This window comes from Lipotes vexillifer, unplaced genomic scaffold (assembly GCF_000442215.2).
Source record: "Lipotes vexillifer unplaced genomic scaffold, Lipotes_vexillifer_v1.1 scaffold513, whole genome shotgun sequence".
Lineage (NCBI taxonomy): Eukaryota > Metazoa > Chordata > Mammalia > Artiodactyla > Lipotidae > Lipotes > Lipotes vexillifer.
In genome coordinates, this window is record NW_006777952.1 from 1,182,910 (window position 1) to 1,202,459 (window position 19,550).

A 19,550-nucleotide genomic window follows, 5' to 3' on the forward strand; every position below is an offset into this window, starting at 1 on the left:
TTTATATGTGAGAAAATTAAGGTTCAAGAAGATGGGCTCATCTAATCCAGCTCTATCTAAACTCTGTAACCTATTGACATACTTTTAAATTCTATCCATTACCTCTTGTCCTTCCCTTATTAAAGATCTGTCTACGATCATTCAATGACTAAAATTTAAAATGAGTTTAAAAAGTGAAAATGCAAAGATGAAAAGGTCAGTTTGTAGTATCAAGGAGCTTTGCTAAGATGAATAACAACACAAAATGGTGAAAGTGCTAAGTTAGGCAGTTAGGAATGCTTTACTTGAGGTTGGAGAACAATACCAGAAGGAAGTTAACTAACATTTGGGGGTGGGAATATTCTTCCATGCATGGGACTTTTCTACATAATGCAAAATGTTTAGCAACCCACCCCTGCTCCCCCATGCCTGTAACAGCCCTAGTCTTAGCCATAGCTAAAAAAAATCACCCATGTTATTTGTCTGCAGGCACTAGGGGATTGGGCTTCACCCAGTTTGAGGCCTACAGGTTAGGCTACAGAGTGGTGCTCTCTGCTGCCCTCTGTTGACATAGAAAGGTAAGATCAAGCCCTTAGCTGAAAAAAATGTGTCCTGTTCCTTGGAGAAAAATGTCCCAAGAACAGCCTGGTGTTGAGGCTCAGTGAGAGCTCTGGGAATGAGGGGTAAGGCTGAGTAAAGGCTGGGAGCCACTCTTCCTGGTCCAGACTATAGCCCGTATTTGCCATTTGCTTGTCTTTGGCAAGCTGGCATGTTTGTAAAGGGAATAAAGGCTTCTTATACAAACACACCTTGTCCTTATGCTGCAGTTTGCCCAGGGCTTGAACCAAGCCTTCTTCTCTTTCTGATAGAATGATCATTTTGAGCTGGGTGGTTACAGTCAGTTATAAAAGTAGGTAAACTTGAAGGGGGGAGATTTGAGGAAACTGGATATGAACAAATAGGACAATTCTTCCAAGGTACTTCTTATCAAATGTAAAACTGGTAAGGCACACACCAGCACTTTTCATTCCCACATTGGATTACAGTGTACAAGTTCACAGAGAAAAAACTGGAAGTCAGAGTGGAGAAGATGTTAACACAGAGTCAGTAAAGTGTGGCCTGCTTTTAAAATGAGCTTTATATGGCTACCCATAAACAGGCTCACTCTATGTAGACCCACACTCAGAACTGCAGTCAGCTCTTTATTATTCACACTAATGAAGGGAACAGAGAAGACAGAACCCAAAAATCTTTCAGAGAAAGATCTGTTTTAAAGTTTCTCATAAATAGAGGAGGACCTTCAAGATGGTGGAGGAGTAAGACATGGAGATCACCTTCCTCCCCACAAATACATCAAAAATACATCTACATGTGGAACAGCTCCTACAGAACGCCTACTGAATGCTGGCAGAAGACCTCAGACTTCCCCAACGGCAAGAGACTCCCCACGTACCTGGGTAGGGCAAAAGAAAAAAGAAAAATCAGAGACAAAAGAATAGGGACGGGACCTGTACCTCTAGGAGGGAGCTTGTGAAGGGGGAAACGTTTCTACACACTAGGAAGCCCCTTCACTGCTGGGGATGAGGTGGGGGGAGGCTTCGGAGCCACAGAGGGGAGCCCAGCAACAGGGGTGCAGAGGGCAAAGCAGAGAGATTCCCACACAGAGGATCGGTGCTGACCAGCACTCACCAGCCCAAGAAGCTTGTCTGCTCACCCACCGGGACAGGTGGGGGCTGGGAGCTGAGGCTCGGGGTTCGCAGGTCAGATCCCAGGGAGAGGACTGGGGTTGGCTGTGTGAACACAGCCTGAAGGGGACTAGTGTGCCACAGCTAGCCGGGAGGGAGTCTGGGAAAAAGTCTGGAGCTGCCGAAGAGGCAAGAGATCATTGTTTTGGGGTGCGTGAGGAGAGGGGATTCAGAGAACCACCTAAACGAGCTCCAGAGATGGGCGCGAGCGCGGCTATCAGCGCAGACAACAGAGACGGGCGTGAAACGCTAAGGCTGATGCTGCAGCCACCAAGAATCCTGTGTGCAAGCACAGGTCACTATCCAGACCTCCCCTCCGGGGAGACTGTGCAGCCCACCACTGCCAGGGTCCCGTGATCCAGGGACAACTTCCCGGGGAGAACACGTGGCGCACCTCAGGCCGCTGCAACGTCATGCTGGCCTCTGTCGCCGCAGGCTCGCCCCGCATTCCATACCCTGCCCTCCCCCAGGCCTGAGTGAGACAGAGCCCCCTAATCAACTGCTACTTTAACCCTGTCCTGTCTGAGTGAAGAACAGATGCCCTCACGCAACCTACACGCAGAGGCGGGGCCAAATCCAAAGCTGAACCCGGGAGCTGTGCGAACACAGAAGAGAAAGGGAAATCTCTGCCAGCAGCCTCAGGAGCAGCGGATTAAATCTCCACAATCAACTTGATGTTCTATCCATCTCTGGAAGACCTGAATAGACAATGAATCATCCCAAAACTGACGTGGTGGACTTTGGGAGCAACTGTAGACTTGGGGTTTGCCTTCTGCGTCTAATTTGTTTCTAGTTTTATGTTTATCTTGGTTTAGTATTTAGAACTTATTATCACTGGTAGATTTGTTTATTGATTTGGTTGCTTTCTTCCTTTTATATATATATATATTTTTTTTTTCCTTTTTCTCTTTTTGTGAGTGTGTATCTTTATGCTTCTTTCTGTGATTTTGTCTGTATATGTTTGCTTTTGCCATTTGTCCTAGGGTTCTGTCTGTCTTTTTTTTTTTTACTATAGTTTTTAGCGCTTGTTATCACTGGATTGTTTTATTGGTTTGGTTGCTGTCTTTTTTTTTAATTACTTTAAAATTTTTTTATTTTAACAATTTTTTATCTTTTTTATTTTAATAACTTTCTTTCTTTTCTTTTCTTTCTTTCTTTCTTTTTTTTCCTTTCTCCCTTTTCTTCTGAGTTGTGTGGCTGACAGGGTCTTGGTACTCTGGCCGGGTGTCAGGCCTGAGCCTCTGAGGTGGGAGAGACGAGTTCAGGACATTGGTCCACAAGAGACCTCCTGGCCCCTCATAATATCAGTCGGCGAGAGCTCTCCCAGAGATCTCTGTCTCAATGCTAAGACCCAGCTCCACTCAATGACCAGCCAGCTCCAGTGCTAGCACCCCATGCCAAACAACTAGCAAGACAAGAACACAACCCCACCCATTAGCAGACAGGCTGCCTAAAATCATAATAAGTTCACAGATATCCCAAAACACACCACCAGACAAGGTCCTGCCCACCAGAAAGACAAGATCCAGCTCCTCCACCAGAACACAGGCACCAGTCCCCTCCACCAGGAAGCCTACACAACCCACTGAACCAACCTTATCCACAGGGGGCAGACACCAAAAACAACGGGAACTACGAACCTGCAGCCTGTGAAAGGAGATCCAAACACAGTAAGTTAAGCAAAATGAGAAGACAGAGAAACACACAGCAGATGAAGGAGTAAGGTAAAAAAACCACCAGACCAAACAAATGAAGAATAGGCAGTCTACCTGAAAAATAATTCAGAGTAATGAGAGTAAAGATGATCCAAAATCTTGGAAACAGAATGGGGAAAATACAAGAAACGTTTAACAAGGAACTAGAAGAACTAAAGAGCAAACACACAATGATGAACAACACAATAAATGAAATTAAAAATTCTCTAGAAGGAATCAGTAGCAGAATAACAGAGGCAGAAGAACGGATAAGTGACCTGGAAGATAAAATAGTGGAAATAACTACCACAGAGCAGAATAAAGAAAAAAGAATGAAGAGAATTGAGGACAGTCTCAGAGAACTCTGGGACAACATTAAACACACCAACATTCGAATTATAGGGGTCCCAGAAAAAGCAGAGAAAAAGAAAGTGACTGAGAAAATATATGAAGAGATTATAGTTGAAAACTTCCCTAATATGGGAAAGGAAATAATCAAGTCCAGCAAGCACAGAGAGTCCCATACAGGATAAATCCAAGGAGAAACACGCCAAGACACATATTAATCCAATTATCAAAAATTAAATACAAAGAAAAAAATATTAAAAGCAGCAAGGGAAAAGCAACAAATAACATACAAGTGAATCCCCATCAGGTTAACAGCTGATCTTTCAGCAGAAACTCTGAAAGCCAGAAGCGAGGGGCAGGACATATTTAAAGTGATGAAAGGGAAGAAATCTACAACCAAGATTACTCTACCCAGCAAGGATCTCATTCAGATTTGATGGAGAAATTAAAACCTTTACAGACAAGCAAAAGCTGAGAGAGTTCAGCACCACCAAACCAGCTTTACAACAAATGCTAAAGGAACTTCTCTAGGCAAGAAACACAAGAGAAGGAAAAGACCTACAATAACAAACCCAAAACAATTAAGAGAATGGTAAGAGGCACATACATATTGATAATTACCTTAAATGTAAATGGATTAAATGCTCCAACCAAAAGACACAGACTGGCTGAATGGATACAAAAACAAGGCCCATACATATGCTGTCTACAAGAGACCCACTTCAGACCTAGGGACACATAGAGACTGAAAATGAGGGGATGGAAAAAGATATTCCATGCAAATGGAAATCAAAAGGAAGCTGGAGTAGCAATTCTCGTATCAGACAAAGTAGACTTGAAATAAAGACTATCACAGGAGACAAAGAATTACACTACATAATGATCAAGGGATCAATCCAAGAAGAAGATATAACAATTGTAAGTATTTATGCACCCAACATAGGAGCACCTCAATACATCAGGCAAATGCTAACAGCCATAAAAGCGGAAATGAACAGCAACACAATAATAGTAGGGGACTTTAACACCCCACTTTCACCAATGGACAGATCACCCAAAATGAAAATAAATAAGGAAACACAAGCTTTAAACGATACATTAAATAAGATGGACTTAATTGATATTTATAGGACATTCCATCCAAAAACAACAGATTACACTTTCTTATCAAGTGCTCATGGAACATTCTCCAGGATAGATCACATCTTGGGTCACAAATCAAGCTTTCATAAATTTAAGAAAATTGAAATCATATCAACTATCTTTTCTGACCACAACGCTATAAGATGAGATATCAATTACAGGAAAAAAAAAAACTGTAAAAAATACAAACACATGGAAGCTAAACAATACACTACTAAATAACCAAGAGATCACTGAAGAAATCAAAGAGGAAATAAAAAAATACCTAGAGACAAATGACAGTGAAAACACGATGATCCAAAACCTGTGGGATGCAGCAAAAGCAGTTCTAAGAGGGAAGTTTATAGCAATACAATCCTACCTCAAGAAACAAGAAAAATCTCAAATAAACAACCTAACCTTACACCTAAAGCAATTAGAGAAAGAAGAACAAAGAAACCCCCAAAGTTAGCAGAAGGAAAGAAATCATAAAGATCAGATTAGAAATAAATGAAAAAGAAATGAAGGAAATGATAGCAAAGATCAAACACTAAAAGCTGCTTCTTTGAGAAGACAAACAAAATTGATAAACCATTAGCCAGACTCATAAGGAAAAAAGGGAGAAGACTCAAATCAGCAGAATTAGAAATGAAAAGGGAGAAGTAACCACTGACACTGCAGAAATACAAAGGATCATGAGAGATTACTACAAGCAACTATATGCCAATAAAATGGACAACCTGGAAGAAATGGACAAATTCTTAGAAATGCACAACCTTCTGAGACTGAACCAGGAAGAAATATAAAATAGAAACAGACCAGTCACATGTGCTGAAACTGAAACAGTGATTAAGAATCTTCCAACAAACAAAAGCCCAGGACCAGATGGCTTCACAGGTGAATTCTATCAAACATTTAGAGAAGAGCTAACACCTATCCTTCTCAAACTCTTCCAAAATATAGCAGAGGGAGGAACACTCCCAAACTCATTCTATGAGGCCACCATCACCCTGATACCAAAACCAGACAAAGATGTTGCAAAGAAAGAAAACTACAGGCCAATATCACTGATGAACATAGATGCAAAAATCCTCAAGAAAATACTATCAAACAGGATCCAACAGCACATTAAAAGGATCATACACCAGGATCAACTGGGGTTTATCCCAGGAATGCAAGGATTCTTCAGTATATGCAAATCAATCAATGTGATATACCATATTAACAAATTTAAGGAGAAAAACCATATGATCATCTCAATAGATGCAGAAAAGGCTTCTGACAAAATTCAACACCTATTTATGATAAAAACTCTCCAGAAAGCAGGCATAGAGGGAACTTACCTCAACATAATAAAGGCCATATATGAGAAACCCACAGCAAGCATCATTCTCAATGGTGAAAAACTGAAACCATTTCCACTAAGATCAGGAACAAGACAAGGTTGCCCACTCTCACCACTATTATTCAACATAGTTTTGGAAGTTTTAGCCACAGCAATCAGAGAAGAAAAAGAAATAAAAGGAATGCAAATCGGAAAAGAAGTAAAACTCACTGTTTGCAGATGACATGATACTATACATAGAGAATCCTGAAGATGCTACCAGAAAACTACTAGAGCTAATCAATGTATTTGGTAAAGTAGCAGGATACAAAATTAATGCACAGAAATCTCTTGCATTCCTGTACACTAATGATGAAAAATCTGAAAGTGAAATTAAGGAAACATTCCCATTTACCATTGCAACAAAAAGAATAAAATACCTAGGAATAAACCTACGTAAGGGGACAAAAGACCTGTATGCAGAAAACTATAAGACACTGATGAAAGAAAATAAAGACAATACAAACAGATGGAGAGATATACCATGTTCTTGGATTGGAAGAATCAACATTGTGAAAATGACTATACTACCTAAAGCAATCTACAGATTCGATTCAATCTCTATCAAACTGCCAATGCCATTTTTCACAGAACTAGAACAAAAAATTTCACAATTTGTATGGAAACACAAAAGACCCCGAATAGCCAAAGCAATCTTGAGAAAGAAAAACAGAGCTGGAGAATCAGGCTCCCTGACTTCAGACTATACTACAAAGCTACAGTAATCAAGATAGTACTGGCACAAAAATAGAAATATAGATCAATGGAACAGGATAGAAAGACCAGAGATAAACCCATGCACATAAGGTCACCTTATCTTTGATAAAAGAGGCAAGAATATACAATGGAGAAAAGACAGCCTCTTCAATAAGTGGTGCTGGGAAAACTGGACAGCTACATGTAAAAGAATGAAATTAGGACATTCCCTAACACCATACATTCCCTGTCTTGCTGGAGTTTCTTCCTTGCTAGCTGAGAGGAAGGAAAATGGCCATGCTGGGGAACCCCACATGGCAAAGAAGTGCGGGTGGTCTCTATAAGCTGAGGGACACCTCTACCCAATAGGTAATAACAACCAAAAAACCCCAAAACCAAAAACCAAACAAACAAAAAAACCCAACCCCAAAACAAAAAGCTGAAGTTCTCAGTCCTACAACCACAGGGAACTGAATGCTGTCAGTAACTACACGAGCTCCCCAGTCAAGCTTCCAGGTGAGAATCCAACCCTGGCCAACACCTTGATTGAAGACTTGTAAGACCCTAAGCAGAAGGCCCAACTAGGCCATGTTCAGAGTCCTGACCCACAGAAACTGAGATAATAAATGTGTGTTGTTTTAAGCCACTAAGATAATATTGTGATGCATCAATAGAAAACTAATACACCCACAGAATTCAACACCATCCTGACTAGAGACAACGTGGTTAATATAGAAAGCAACTAAAACTCTTGAGGTACACCCAATAAAGATTATAATGGCATACTTGAATACTCCTTTTTATATAAATAATAGTAACATAATAGAGCAAACTCAAATAAGCATGGTTTACAAGCCTAACTCTTTGTTAGTGATAGTCACATTCAGCAGCAATAATCATACACAGTGCTATATTAGTTAGTAAGGAGAATTATGAAAAGTATAAAAGATACAGCCCCCACCTTCCAATATCCTTTGTTTCCTAAGTCTTACCTGTGTCATCTGGGAGTTTCTTTATATAAAGGTCTTATTTCCCAGTGTTTCTAAAATAGCAAAGTCAGAGGAATAGATAAGGCACGCAGAGCAGCTTGTAGGCAGCATGGAAAACTGCAGAAGGGGAGGATGAGTGAATTGGTTATGTATTGAAGCATAACAAATTGCCCCAAACCTAGCAGCTTAAAACAACAAACCTTTATTATTTCACATAGTTTCTGGAGGTCAGGAATCTGGGAGCAGCTTAGGTGGGTGGTTCCAGCTCAGGGTCTCTCAGTAAGTTTCAGTCAAGCTGTTGACCGGGATGCAGTCATCTGAAAGCTTGCCTGGGGCTTGAGGAACTAAAGTTGACCCCTGGACAGCACAGGTTTGAACTGTGCGGGTCCACTTACATGTGGCTTTTAAAAAATTACATGTGGCTTTTAAAAAATTACATGTGGCTTTTAAAAATATTACAGTAATACATGTGGAACTGTAGATATGGAAGACCTATGACTAAAGAGGGCCACCTGTAAGTTATATGTGTATTTTTAACTGAGCAGAGGGTTGGTCCTCCAAACCTTCCCACATTGTTCAAGGGTCAATTGTACTTCCAAGACTGTTCACTCACATAGCTGTTTGCAGGGGCCCTCAATTCCTTGATAACAGGAATTTCTGAGTGTCCTCATGACAAGGCAGCTGGCTTCCCCCAAAGAAAGTTAATCAAGAGCAAGGAAAAAGCTGCAGTGCTTTTTATGCCCTAGTTCAGGGATTAGAAAACTTTTTTTTTAATAGATCTTTATTGGAGTATAATTGCTTCAGAATACTGTGTTAGTTTCTGTTGCACAACAAAGCAAATCAGCCATATGCATACACATGTCCCCATATCCCCTCCCTCTTGAGCCTCCCTCCCATCCTCCCTATCCTCCCCTTCTAGGTCATCGCAAAGCACTGAGCCGATCTCCCTGTGCTATGCAGCTGCTTCCCACCAGCCAACTATTTTACATTCGGTAGTGTATATATGTCGATGCTACTCTCACTTCGCCCCAGCTTTGCCCTCCCACCCCATGTCCTCAAGTCCATTTTCTATGTCTACCTCTTTATTCCTGCCCTGCAACTAGTTCATCAGTACCTTTTTTTTTTTTTTTTAGATTCCATATATATGCATTAGCATACAGTATTTGTTTTTCTCTTTCTGACTTACTTCACTCTGTATGACAGACTCTAGGTCCATCCACCTCACTACAAATAACTCAGTTTCATCTCTTTTTATGGCTGAGTAATGTTCTATTTTATATATGTGCCACATCTTCTTTATCCATTCACCTGTCAGTGGACACTTAGGTTTCTTCCATGTCCTGGCTATTGTAAATAGTGCTGCAATGAACATTGTGGTACATGACTCTTTGAATTATGGTTTTCTCAGGGTACATGCCCAGTAGTGGGATTGCTAGGTCATATGGTAGTTCTATTTTTAGTTTTTTAAGGAACCTCCATACTGTTTTCCATAGTGGTTTATCAATTTACCAACAGTGCAGGACGTTTCCCTTTTCACCACACCCTTTCCAGCATTTATTGTTTCTAGATTTTTTGATAATGGCCATTCTGACCAGCGTGAGGTAATAACTCATTGTCGTAAACTTTCCTGAAGTGCTAAATAATAAATATTTTAGGCTTGCATGCCATAGAGTATTGTAACTACTTACCTCAGTTGTTTCAGTGCAAAGTCAGCTACGTACAATATGTAAACAAATGGGGACGATATGTTCCGATACAACTTGATTTATAAAAATAGGCGGCCAGCCCATATAGTAAAGTTCGCTAACCCCTGACCTGGTCTCAAAGCTGCATGCCCTCATTTTCCCTTTATTCATTCATTAGAAGCAAGTCATTAGGGTCCAGCCCACACTCCAGGGGAGAGGAGTTAGGCTCTATCTCTTGAAGGGAGGAATAAAAGAATTTCTGGACATATCTTAAAACCATCACAATGGGCTTAACACATAGTAAGCAGAATATGGGTTAAATATTGCATTCGTTTCTTAGGTCTGCTGTTACAAATTATACAAACTGGGTGGCTTAAAGCAACAGAAATTTATTCCCTCACAGTTCTTGAGACTAGAAGTCTAAAATCAAGGTATCAGTGGGGCCATGCTCCCTCTGAAGGCTCTAGGGAGAATCTTTCCTCTTCCTAACTTCTGGTGGCTCCCAGCAATCCTTGGTGTTCCTTGGCTTGTAGTTGTTTCACTCCAATCTCTACCTCTCTCTTCAAATGGCCCCTTCTCTCTGTGTGTGTCCTCTCCTCTTCTTATAAAGGTACCACTCGTTGGATTTAGGGCCCATCCTACCCAGAACGACCTCGTATTAACTTAAATAATCATAACTACAAAGAGTCTATTTCCAAATAAGGTCACATTCTGAGGTTCTAGGTGAATATGGATTCTAGGAGAACACTATTCAACCCCCCCCAACACACAATAGTGTCCCCTACCAAGTTCTCTGTCCTCACTTCCCACCACTCCTAGCTCTAGGCTCTAGTCAGAGTGAATGGCTCGTTCTCCTAACCTACTAGGCTATATGATCTTGCTGTTGCTCTCCCTAGAATGCCCTGTCACCTCTTCCTTGCTTCTACTTAACCTTTAAGATTATCCCTTCAGAATCCCTTGATGACACCCCTGGATCTGTTGGACGTGTTTCCACAGCACCCTTTGCATATTTCTAACACATCTGTATTGTAATGACTAGTATATAAGTTTGTATTCTACACTAAACCCTAAACTGCTTGAAATCAGTAACTGTCATTTTCATTCCTGTGTCTTCAGCAACTAGCAGAGTACTTCGATAAAAAGAAGGTATTCAAGAAACATTTGTTGATTGAACAAAGTTACAGGATTTTCTTCTTGTAAATTCTTAAATGCAGGATAAAATCTCTTTGGGCTAGGACAATTGTAACACAGTCCTTCCTGAACATAGAGGCTAGATTTGTTATATCAATAATTACTTTTATTAAAGTCTCTCTAGTCTCTCTGGGCAATAAAGGACTGTGGGTGCACAGCTGGCCCGCATCTGGAACACATAAGTGCAGGCAAGTTGATGAGTACTGTTCTGAATCCCTTCTACCACCCTCCACCAACCAGGCAATGTGAACTGCGAAGCAGTGTTGAATATTCTAGTTTTATATATTATGAATCAAAGTAGAAATATCCTTTCTCTAACTTTTTTCTTTCTTGATACTTGAAGGCCCATTACTTTAAGCAATAAAGTTTGGTTGCCTTATAGCAAGAACATTTTCTAAATTGAAATTTTTATTGAGATAATTGTAGATTCACATACAGTTAGAAGAAATAATACAGAGCAATCCCTTGTAAACTTTGTCCATTTTTCCCCAATGTTAACGTTATGTAAAATTATAGTATGATATCACAAACAGGATAGTGATATTGACATAATCCACTGATCTTACTCAGATTTCCCCCATTTTATTTGTATTCATTTGTGTGTGTTTGTGTTTGTGTGAGTGTGCATTACATTCTACACAATTTTATCATCTGTGTAGGTTCATATGTCCACCACTACAGTTAAAATACTGAACAGTTTCAACACCGCAAGTATCCCTTATGTTACCCTAAAGCATGTTCTATTACATCCCATCTTTTATGTTCCTATTGTCATATTTTATATACACAGATTTTACATTCTATAAGAAATGATATCATGTTAATATGTAGAATGTGATCATTTAAGGATACACAGTAAAATTGCTACAGCAAGTACTAAAAAATATTAAAAAGATACAGCTAAGCAGTCATTAGATGAATTGAAATAGAATAGTACAAAACATTTGATTAAACTAAAGTCAATTGATCAATCAAAGGAAGAAATAAGGAACAAAAAACCCCAGATGGGATAAACAGAAAACAAAAAACAAAGTACACCTAAGTACAAACATATCAATAACTACATTAAATGTAGATGGACTAGAAGGTAAAGACTGAGACTGGATTAAAAAAAGCAAGATCTGATTATATGCTATTTCTAAGAAACACAACTCCTATATAAAAAAGACAGACAATTTGAAAATAAAAGGAGGAAGGAATGATATACCATTCAAATACTAAGCATAAAAAAGCTGGTGTAACTGTTTTACCAGACAAAACAGACTTCAAAACAAAGCATTAGCAGAGATAGAGAGGGAGATTTAATAATAATAAAAGGGCCACTTAATCAAGAAGACAAAATAATCCTAAATATGGACATAATCAACAACAGAGCTTCAAAGTATGGGATGACAGAACTACAGAAATAGATAAGTCCACAATCAGCGATTTTAACACCCCTTTCTCAATAATAGGTAGTAATGGAAGTAGACAAAAGAAATCCATAAGCAGATAGACTTAAACAATACTATCAACCATCTTGCTCTAATTGACACTCATGGAACATTGCACTTAGCAGCCGCAGAATACATAAGTGCAAAGATAGTTGTACCAATGTAGACCTTATTCTGGGCCTTAAAATGTTTCTCAATAAATTTCCAGGGACTTCCCTGGTGGTCCAGTGGTTGAGATTCTGTGTCCCCAATGCAGAGGGCCCAGGTTCAATCCCTGGTCAGGGAACTAGATCCCACATGCCGCAATTAAGAGCCTGCATTTTGCAACTAAAGATCCCACATGCTGCAACTAAAGATCCCACGTGCCACAACAAAGATCCCGCACGTGGCAACAAAGATCCTGAGTGCTGCAACTAAGACCCGGAGCAGCCAAATAAATAAATAAATAAATTTAAAAAAATAAATAAATTTCCAGACTGAAATCTTAAAGAGTATGTTCACTGACCATATACAAATTAAATTAGACATCAGTAAGATAAGTATTTTTATATATCGATAAGATACCTTTTTAAAAAATCCCTGTTCACCTCACACCTGTCAGAATCGTCAAAAAACCACAAATAACAAATGTTGGCAAGGATACACAGAAAAGGGAACCCTTGTACACTGTTGGTGGGATTGTAAATTGGTGCAGCCACTATGGAAAACAGTATGGAGGTTCCTCAAAAAACTAAAAATAGAACTGCCACACGATCCAGCAATTCCACTCCTGGGTATGTATATGAAAAAAACAAAAACTAATTTGAAAAGATACATGCACCCCAATGTTCATAGCAGCATTATTAGCCAAGATATGGAAGCAACCTAAGTGTCCTTCAAAAGATGAATGGATAAAGATGTGGTATATATACACAATGGAATATTACTCAGTCATAAAAAGAATGAAATTCTGCCATTTGCAAAACCATAGATGGACCTAGAGAGTATGATGCTTAATGAAATAAGTTACAGAAAGACAAATACTCTATGTTATCACTTATATATGGAATCTAAAAAATAAAACAAATGTATACAGCAAAACAGAAACAGACTTACAGATATAGAGAACAAACTAGTGGTTGCCAGTGAGGAGAGGAAGTGGGGGCAAGAAAGGGTATAGGATTAAGAGATACAAACTACTATGTACAAAATAGACAAGGAACAAGGATATACTGTACAGCAGAAGAAAGTATATCCATTATTCTGTAATAACTTTAAATGGAGTATAATCTATAAAAATATTGAATGACTATGTTGTACACCTGAAACTAATATAATATTGTAAATCAACTCTACTGCAATAAAAAAAAAATCCCTGTAATATCTGGATACTAAAAATACACATCTAATAACCCATGGATGAAAAAACAAATCACAAGGAAAATTAGAAAAGATTTCAAACTAAATGAAAATGAAACAAACCCAACATGCCACAATGTGCAAGATACAAAGAAAACAGTGCTTAGAGGAAATTTTATAGCTTTAAATGTGTGTTTTAGAGAAGAAGGATTTTGAAGTAATAATCTTGATCTTGTTTCCACCAAAAGAGCTAGAAAAAACAGAGCACATTGCTATATTTAAAATAGACAACCAACAGGACCTACTGTACAACACAGGGAATGCTGCTCAATATTTGGTAATAATCTAAATGGAAAAAGAATTTGAAAAAGAATAGATACATGTATATGTATAACTGAATCACTTTGCTGTACACCTGAAACTAACAAAACATTGTTAATCAACTATGCTCCAATAGAAAATAAAAAGCAAAAAAAAAAAAAAAAATAGAGCAGACTAAACCTAAAGTAAGAATTACAAAAAGTAGAACTAAACCTAAAGAAAGAAGAGAAAATAATAAAGATAAGAATAGAGACCAAGGAAATAAAAAACAACAAAAGAGAAAATTAATAAAGCCTACAGCTAATTAAAAAAATATTAGTAAAACTGTTAATACCCAAGTGAGACTGATGATGGAAAACGGAAAGGAAAAAACAAATTGTGCTAAGTGACAGAAGCCAATCTGAAAGGTTACATACATATGATTCCAACCATTCCGGAAAAAGGCAAAACTATGGAGACAGTAAAAGAAATCCAGGAATTTGGAAGAGGGAAAGAGGGAGGGATGAAGAGATGGAGCACAGTGAAAATATTCTGCATGATACTGTAATGGTAAATACCTGTCATTATACATTTTTCAAAACCCATAGAATCTGCAACACAAAGATGAACCCTAATGTAAACTATGGACTTTAGTGAATAATAATGTATCAATTTTGGCTCATCAATTGTAACAAATGTACCACACTACATGCAAGATATTAATAATAGGGAAGACTTGTGGTGGGAGTAGAGGTGAAAAAGTTTATGGGAAACTCTTTGTACTTCTCATTTTTCTATAAACCTAAAACTGCTCAAAAAATTCTATTAAGGGGGCTTCCCTGGTGGCACAGTGGTTAAGAATCCACCTGCCAATGCAGGGGACACGGGTTTGAGCCCTGGTCCGGGAAGATCCCAATGCCGCGGAGCAACTAAGCCCGTGAGCCACAACTACTGAGCCCACGTGCCACAACTACTGAAGCCCGCGTGCCTAGAGCCCATGCTCCGCAATGAGAAGCCACTGCAATGAGAAGCTCGCACACCGCAACGAAGAGTAGACCCCACTCGCCATAACTAGAGAAAGCCTGCGAGCAGCAACAAAGACCCAACACAGCCAACACAGCCAAAATAAACAAAATAAATAAATTTTTAAAAATTCTATTAATAAACCATCAACCAAACAAAAAGACAACCTAGTGAATAGAAGAAAATATTTGCAAATGATATGACCGATAAGGGATTAATATCCAACATATATAAACAGCTCATGCAACTCAATATCAAAAAAGCAACCAACCAGATTAAAAATGGGCAGAAGAACTGAATAGACATTTTTCCAAAGAGGAAATGCATATGGCAAGCAGGCACATGAGAAGATGCTCAACATTGCTAATCATCAGGGAAATGCAAATCAAAACCACAATAAGATGTCATCATCTCACACCTGTCAGAATGGCTGTCATCAGAAAGAACACAAATAACAAATGTTGGTGAGGATGTGGAGAAAAGGGAACCCTCATACACTGTTGGTGGGACTGTAAATTGGTACAGCCACCGTGGAAAACAGTATGGAGCTTTCTCAAAAGACTAAAAATAGAACTACGATATGACTCAGCAATTCCACTCCTGGGTATGTATCTAAAAAAAGAAAACACACTAATTCAAAAAGATACAATACATCCCAATGTTCATAGCAGCATAATATATAATTGCCAAGATATGGAAACAACCTAAGTGTCCATAAATAGATGAATAGATAAAGAAGATATGGTACATATATACAATGAAATACTACATGAAAAAAATAATGAAATTTTGCCATTTGCAGCAACATGGATGGACTTGGAGGGCATTATGCTAAGTGAAATAAGTCAAACAGAGAAAGACAAACACTCTAGGATATCACTTATACGTGGAATCTAAAAAATACAACAAACTAGTGAATATAACAAAAAAGAAGCGGACACAGATATAGAGAACAAACCAGCGGTTACCAGTGGGGAGGGAGGGAGGAGTCGTATAGGGGTGGGGGAGTGGGAGGTACAAATTATTGGAATCTAAAAAATACAACAAACTAGTGAATATAACTAAAAATAAGCAGACTCGCAGATATAGAGAACAAACTAGTGGTTACTAGTGGGGAGAGGGAAGGAGGGTGGGGCAATATAGGGGTAGGGGATTAAGAGGTACAAACTAATAGGCATAATTTATCTACAAGGATATATTATATAACACAATACAATACATTGTATGTATAATATACATACTGTACATTTACAAAATGTAAATTTCAATTACATATTTTCTTTTTGAGGAACTTAATGCAATATAGTTTTTCTTAGCAGTGCTGTGGATGCTTTTCATATGGTATTAAATTTAATCTCCAGTTTATAATATTTCTCAACATTATACTATTTATAAAAATATTTCTTATATTTTATGTGAAAAAATCAATTTAATGATATTGCAGTATGATTTCAATTTTATATATTTTTCTTATGTATACTAATAAACTTAATGTTTGTTGCTAAAGATATTTTTGGGGAAAATTAATATATAAAGAAAGAAATAAGTGAAATTTTATTTAATTGTTCTTTGGAAAATATGGCATAGGTTATATGCTCCAAGAATTTGATTTAAATTAAGTATAGCTGGCTCTCTATATCCATGGGTTCCATATCCATGGATTTGACCAATTGCAGATAGAAAGTATTTGAAAAAAGAATTCCAAAAAGCAAAATTTGAATTTGTAGTGTAACAGCAACTATTTACATAGCATTTACATTGTATTTAAAACTATTTGCGTAGCACTTACATTATGTCAGGTATTATAATTAATCTAGAGATGATTTAAAGTATACAGGAGGATGTGCTTTGGGTCTATGCAAATACTAGGTCATTTTATATAAGGAACTTGAGCATCTGTGGATTTTGGTATTTGAGGGGTTCTGGGATCAATCCCATAGGGATACTATGGGACGACTGTATTTCTTTTGATTTTATGATTTGCTTGACTTTTCTACCTTTGGTCATGAAATCAGTCTTCTGTTATTGTTTTCCCACTTACTGTGTTAGCAAGTTGGGACATAAAATATCTTAAGAATTCCCAATTTATTCCTGAGAAACTGTACATTACAAACTTTGCGTCCGGCACTTTTAAGCTCTGTAACCTTGGGCAAGTTACTTAGCATTATCTGTATAATGGAGAAAATGACAGTGGTGGTGGTGATGGTGATAATTATGACCATACCTACCGAGATGGTTACTGTAAAGGTTAAATGAGATAAGGCATGGCAGCCCAAAGCACAATGCCTGCTCACAAATGTTTGCTAATATTTTAATAAATCTACTCACTAAATCCATTTGATTCCATCTAAATATCATTCAAGTTTTTGCCCCACTCTTTTTTTGCGGTACGCGGGCCTCTCACCGCTGCGGCCTCCCCCGCTGCAGAGCACAGGCTCCGGACGCGCAGGCCCAGCGGCCATGGCCCACAGGCCCAGCCGCTCCGCGGCACGCGGGATCCTCCCGGACCGGGGCACGAACCCGTGTCCCCTGTATTGGCAGGCGGACCCCCAACCACTGCGCCACCAGGGAAGCCCTTGCCCCACTCTTGATTCGCACATCTTTCCCTTAGGTTCCTTTCATTTCTCATGTGGCCTGTAACAAGAGCTTCCAAATATATCTCCCTGCTTCTAATCTCCTTCCCCTTCAATTCCTACAGGAGCAATCTTTCTAAAATACATTCTGATTATTTCACTCCTTTAATGAAAATCTTTCCGTGGCTCTCCAACGCAGAAAGCAATGCTTCTCAAACTTCATTCATTCCCATACCTCTTCCCAAGCGTTACAAATGTTTCCTCTGCCTGGACTGCCTTCCTCATCTTTCTCCCTAAAGAATTCATTCCGTATAATTTACCTTATTTTATCTGTAATAAGGATGTCACTTAACGTGAACTGCAAATTTTATTCCAGACCTTTATTTTGTACCTTAAAAAAATCTTTGAGTGGCATATAATTTACATACATGAAATACATAGATCACAAGTGTTCTGTTTAATGAATGTCAACAGTTCTACACATTCATGTAACCACCACCCCAAACAAGATCTAGAACACTTCTAGACCTCTAGAAAGTTCCCTAATACTCCTTTCCAGTCAAGCAAAATATCTTCTTCCACTGCCCCAGCCAAAAAAAAAAAATTTGTTTTTTAGAAAGAGAAGCAGTGCTACTTTATTAAAATACTGGTTTATTTCACATGTATATATTTGTCTCCCCACCATTTCCATTTGTCTGACCACCACTACTACTATGTCCTATCAACATTCCATACATACTTAAAACCAAGCAAAGGGTGGAGTTTCGTCTCTAAAAACTAAACAGGCATTTTGGACAACACATTCTTGGCAATGGAACCTGGACAACATTTATCAGACGTGGCGGGGAAAGTTCTCACTCTGCATTATAAAAAGGACAGCCAGATATCAACTGCTACAGAAATGAAGTAAGATGGAAAAGTTTAACAAACCGTTTAAATTATTTTCTTAGAGAGACTTCCTCCACTGCCAGAGGTCTTGAATAGCCTCCTGGTCAGTCATCTGGAAACAATTCCTCACATTATTGATGAACTTGGGAAGGGGATCACCTTTTCCTATAGTTGCTTGCATTTTTGCTTTAATGTCTTCTACAGAGCTAGGTCCTTTTGGTGTTTTAGGAGTTTTTTTCCTGTTTTTTGAAGGATTCTTGACGTTTTGATCTTAGTATTGATGGTTTTGAGTCTTTTCCATTCTGGTTTGATTTCTGTGCATTTTTGGCTGGAGTATCTTGTACAGATTTCTTTACTGGAGCTTTTTCTTCAGCTTCCTCATCATCGAGTCATCGTTGTCATCATCATCATCATCTTCATCTTCATCAGCAGCAAGTTTTACTTTTTTCTGTGGAAACTTGCTACCACTTCCAGGGGCAGAACGCTTTCCAGACATACTTAGGAGTGTCACACCCTCCTCCTCTTCATCTTCTGACTCTGCATCTTCCTCCACAGCTACTAAGTGCTGTCCACTAATATGCACGGGACCTGAACCACACTTCAACCGTAAGACCACAGGTGGTCTTATTTCAAAGCCCCCAAGGGAAACCGTTGGCTGTACAGACAATTTTGAAGTTGCCAGTGTTACTTTGATTGGACTGCCTTCATAATTCATCGCCTCTGCTTCAACAGTGTGCAATTCACCCTTTGCGCCAGCCCCTCAACTGACCATTCTTGAAGATAACTGGTGCTCATTTTCATCATTATCCACCTTAAAGTGATAATCTTTGTCAGCCTTTGGTTCACAACCAAAAAGGTAGTTCTGGGCCCTCAGGGGGCTCATGTCCTCTCCATCGAATCTTCCATGGGTTGGTGGCATGCACTCAGGTGGGAGAGAAAGCAGACAGATAAATAACTACTGTTCTGGAGAACAGCTGCACAGGATGGCATGACACCACAGTAAAGCCAAAAAATGTTATGACAAAAAAGATTTTAAAGGTCACAGAACAATCATAATTTTTTCCATTGATATTGAAAGTGCTTTGCATGATTTCAGCTTGCATGATCATTTTTACGGTCCCACATTACTGTGCATAGAGAGGGTTGTTTGTGTTTTTTAACT

At 38.8% G+C, this 19,550-nt stretch overlaps 1 protein-coding gene and 1 pseudogene across 1 annotated transcript in view; both read right to left on the reverse strand.

The window, feature by feature from the left end:
- MAP3K13 (mitogen-activated protein kinase kinase kinase 13) overlaps nt 1-19,550 on the reverse strand; it is a 129,428-nt gene that overhangs the window by 100,967 nt on the left and 8,911 nt on the right.
- On the reverse strand, nt 18,439-19,294 carry LOC103072924 (nucleophosmin pseudogene; annotated as a pseudogene).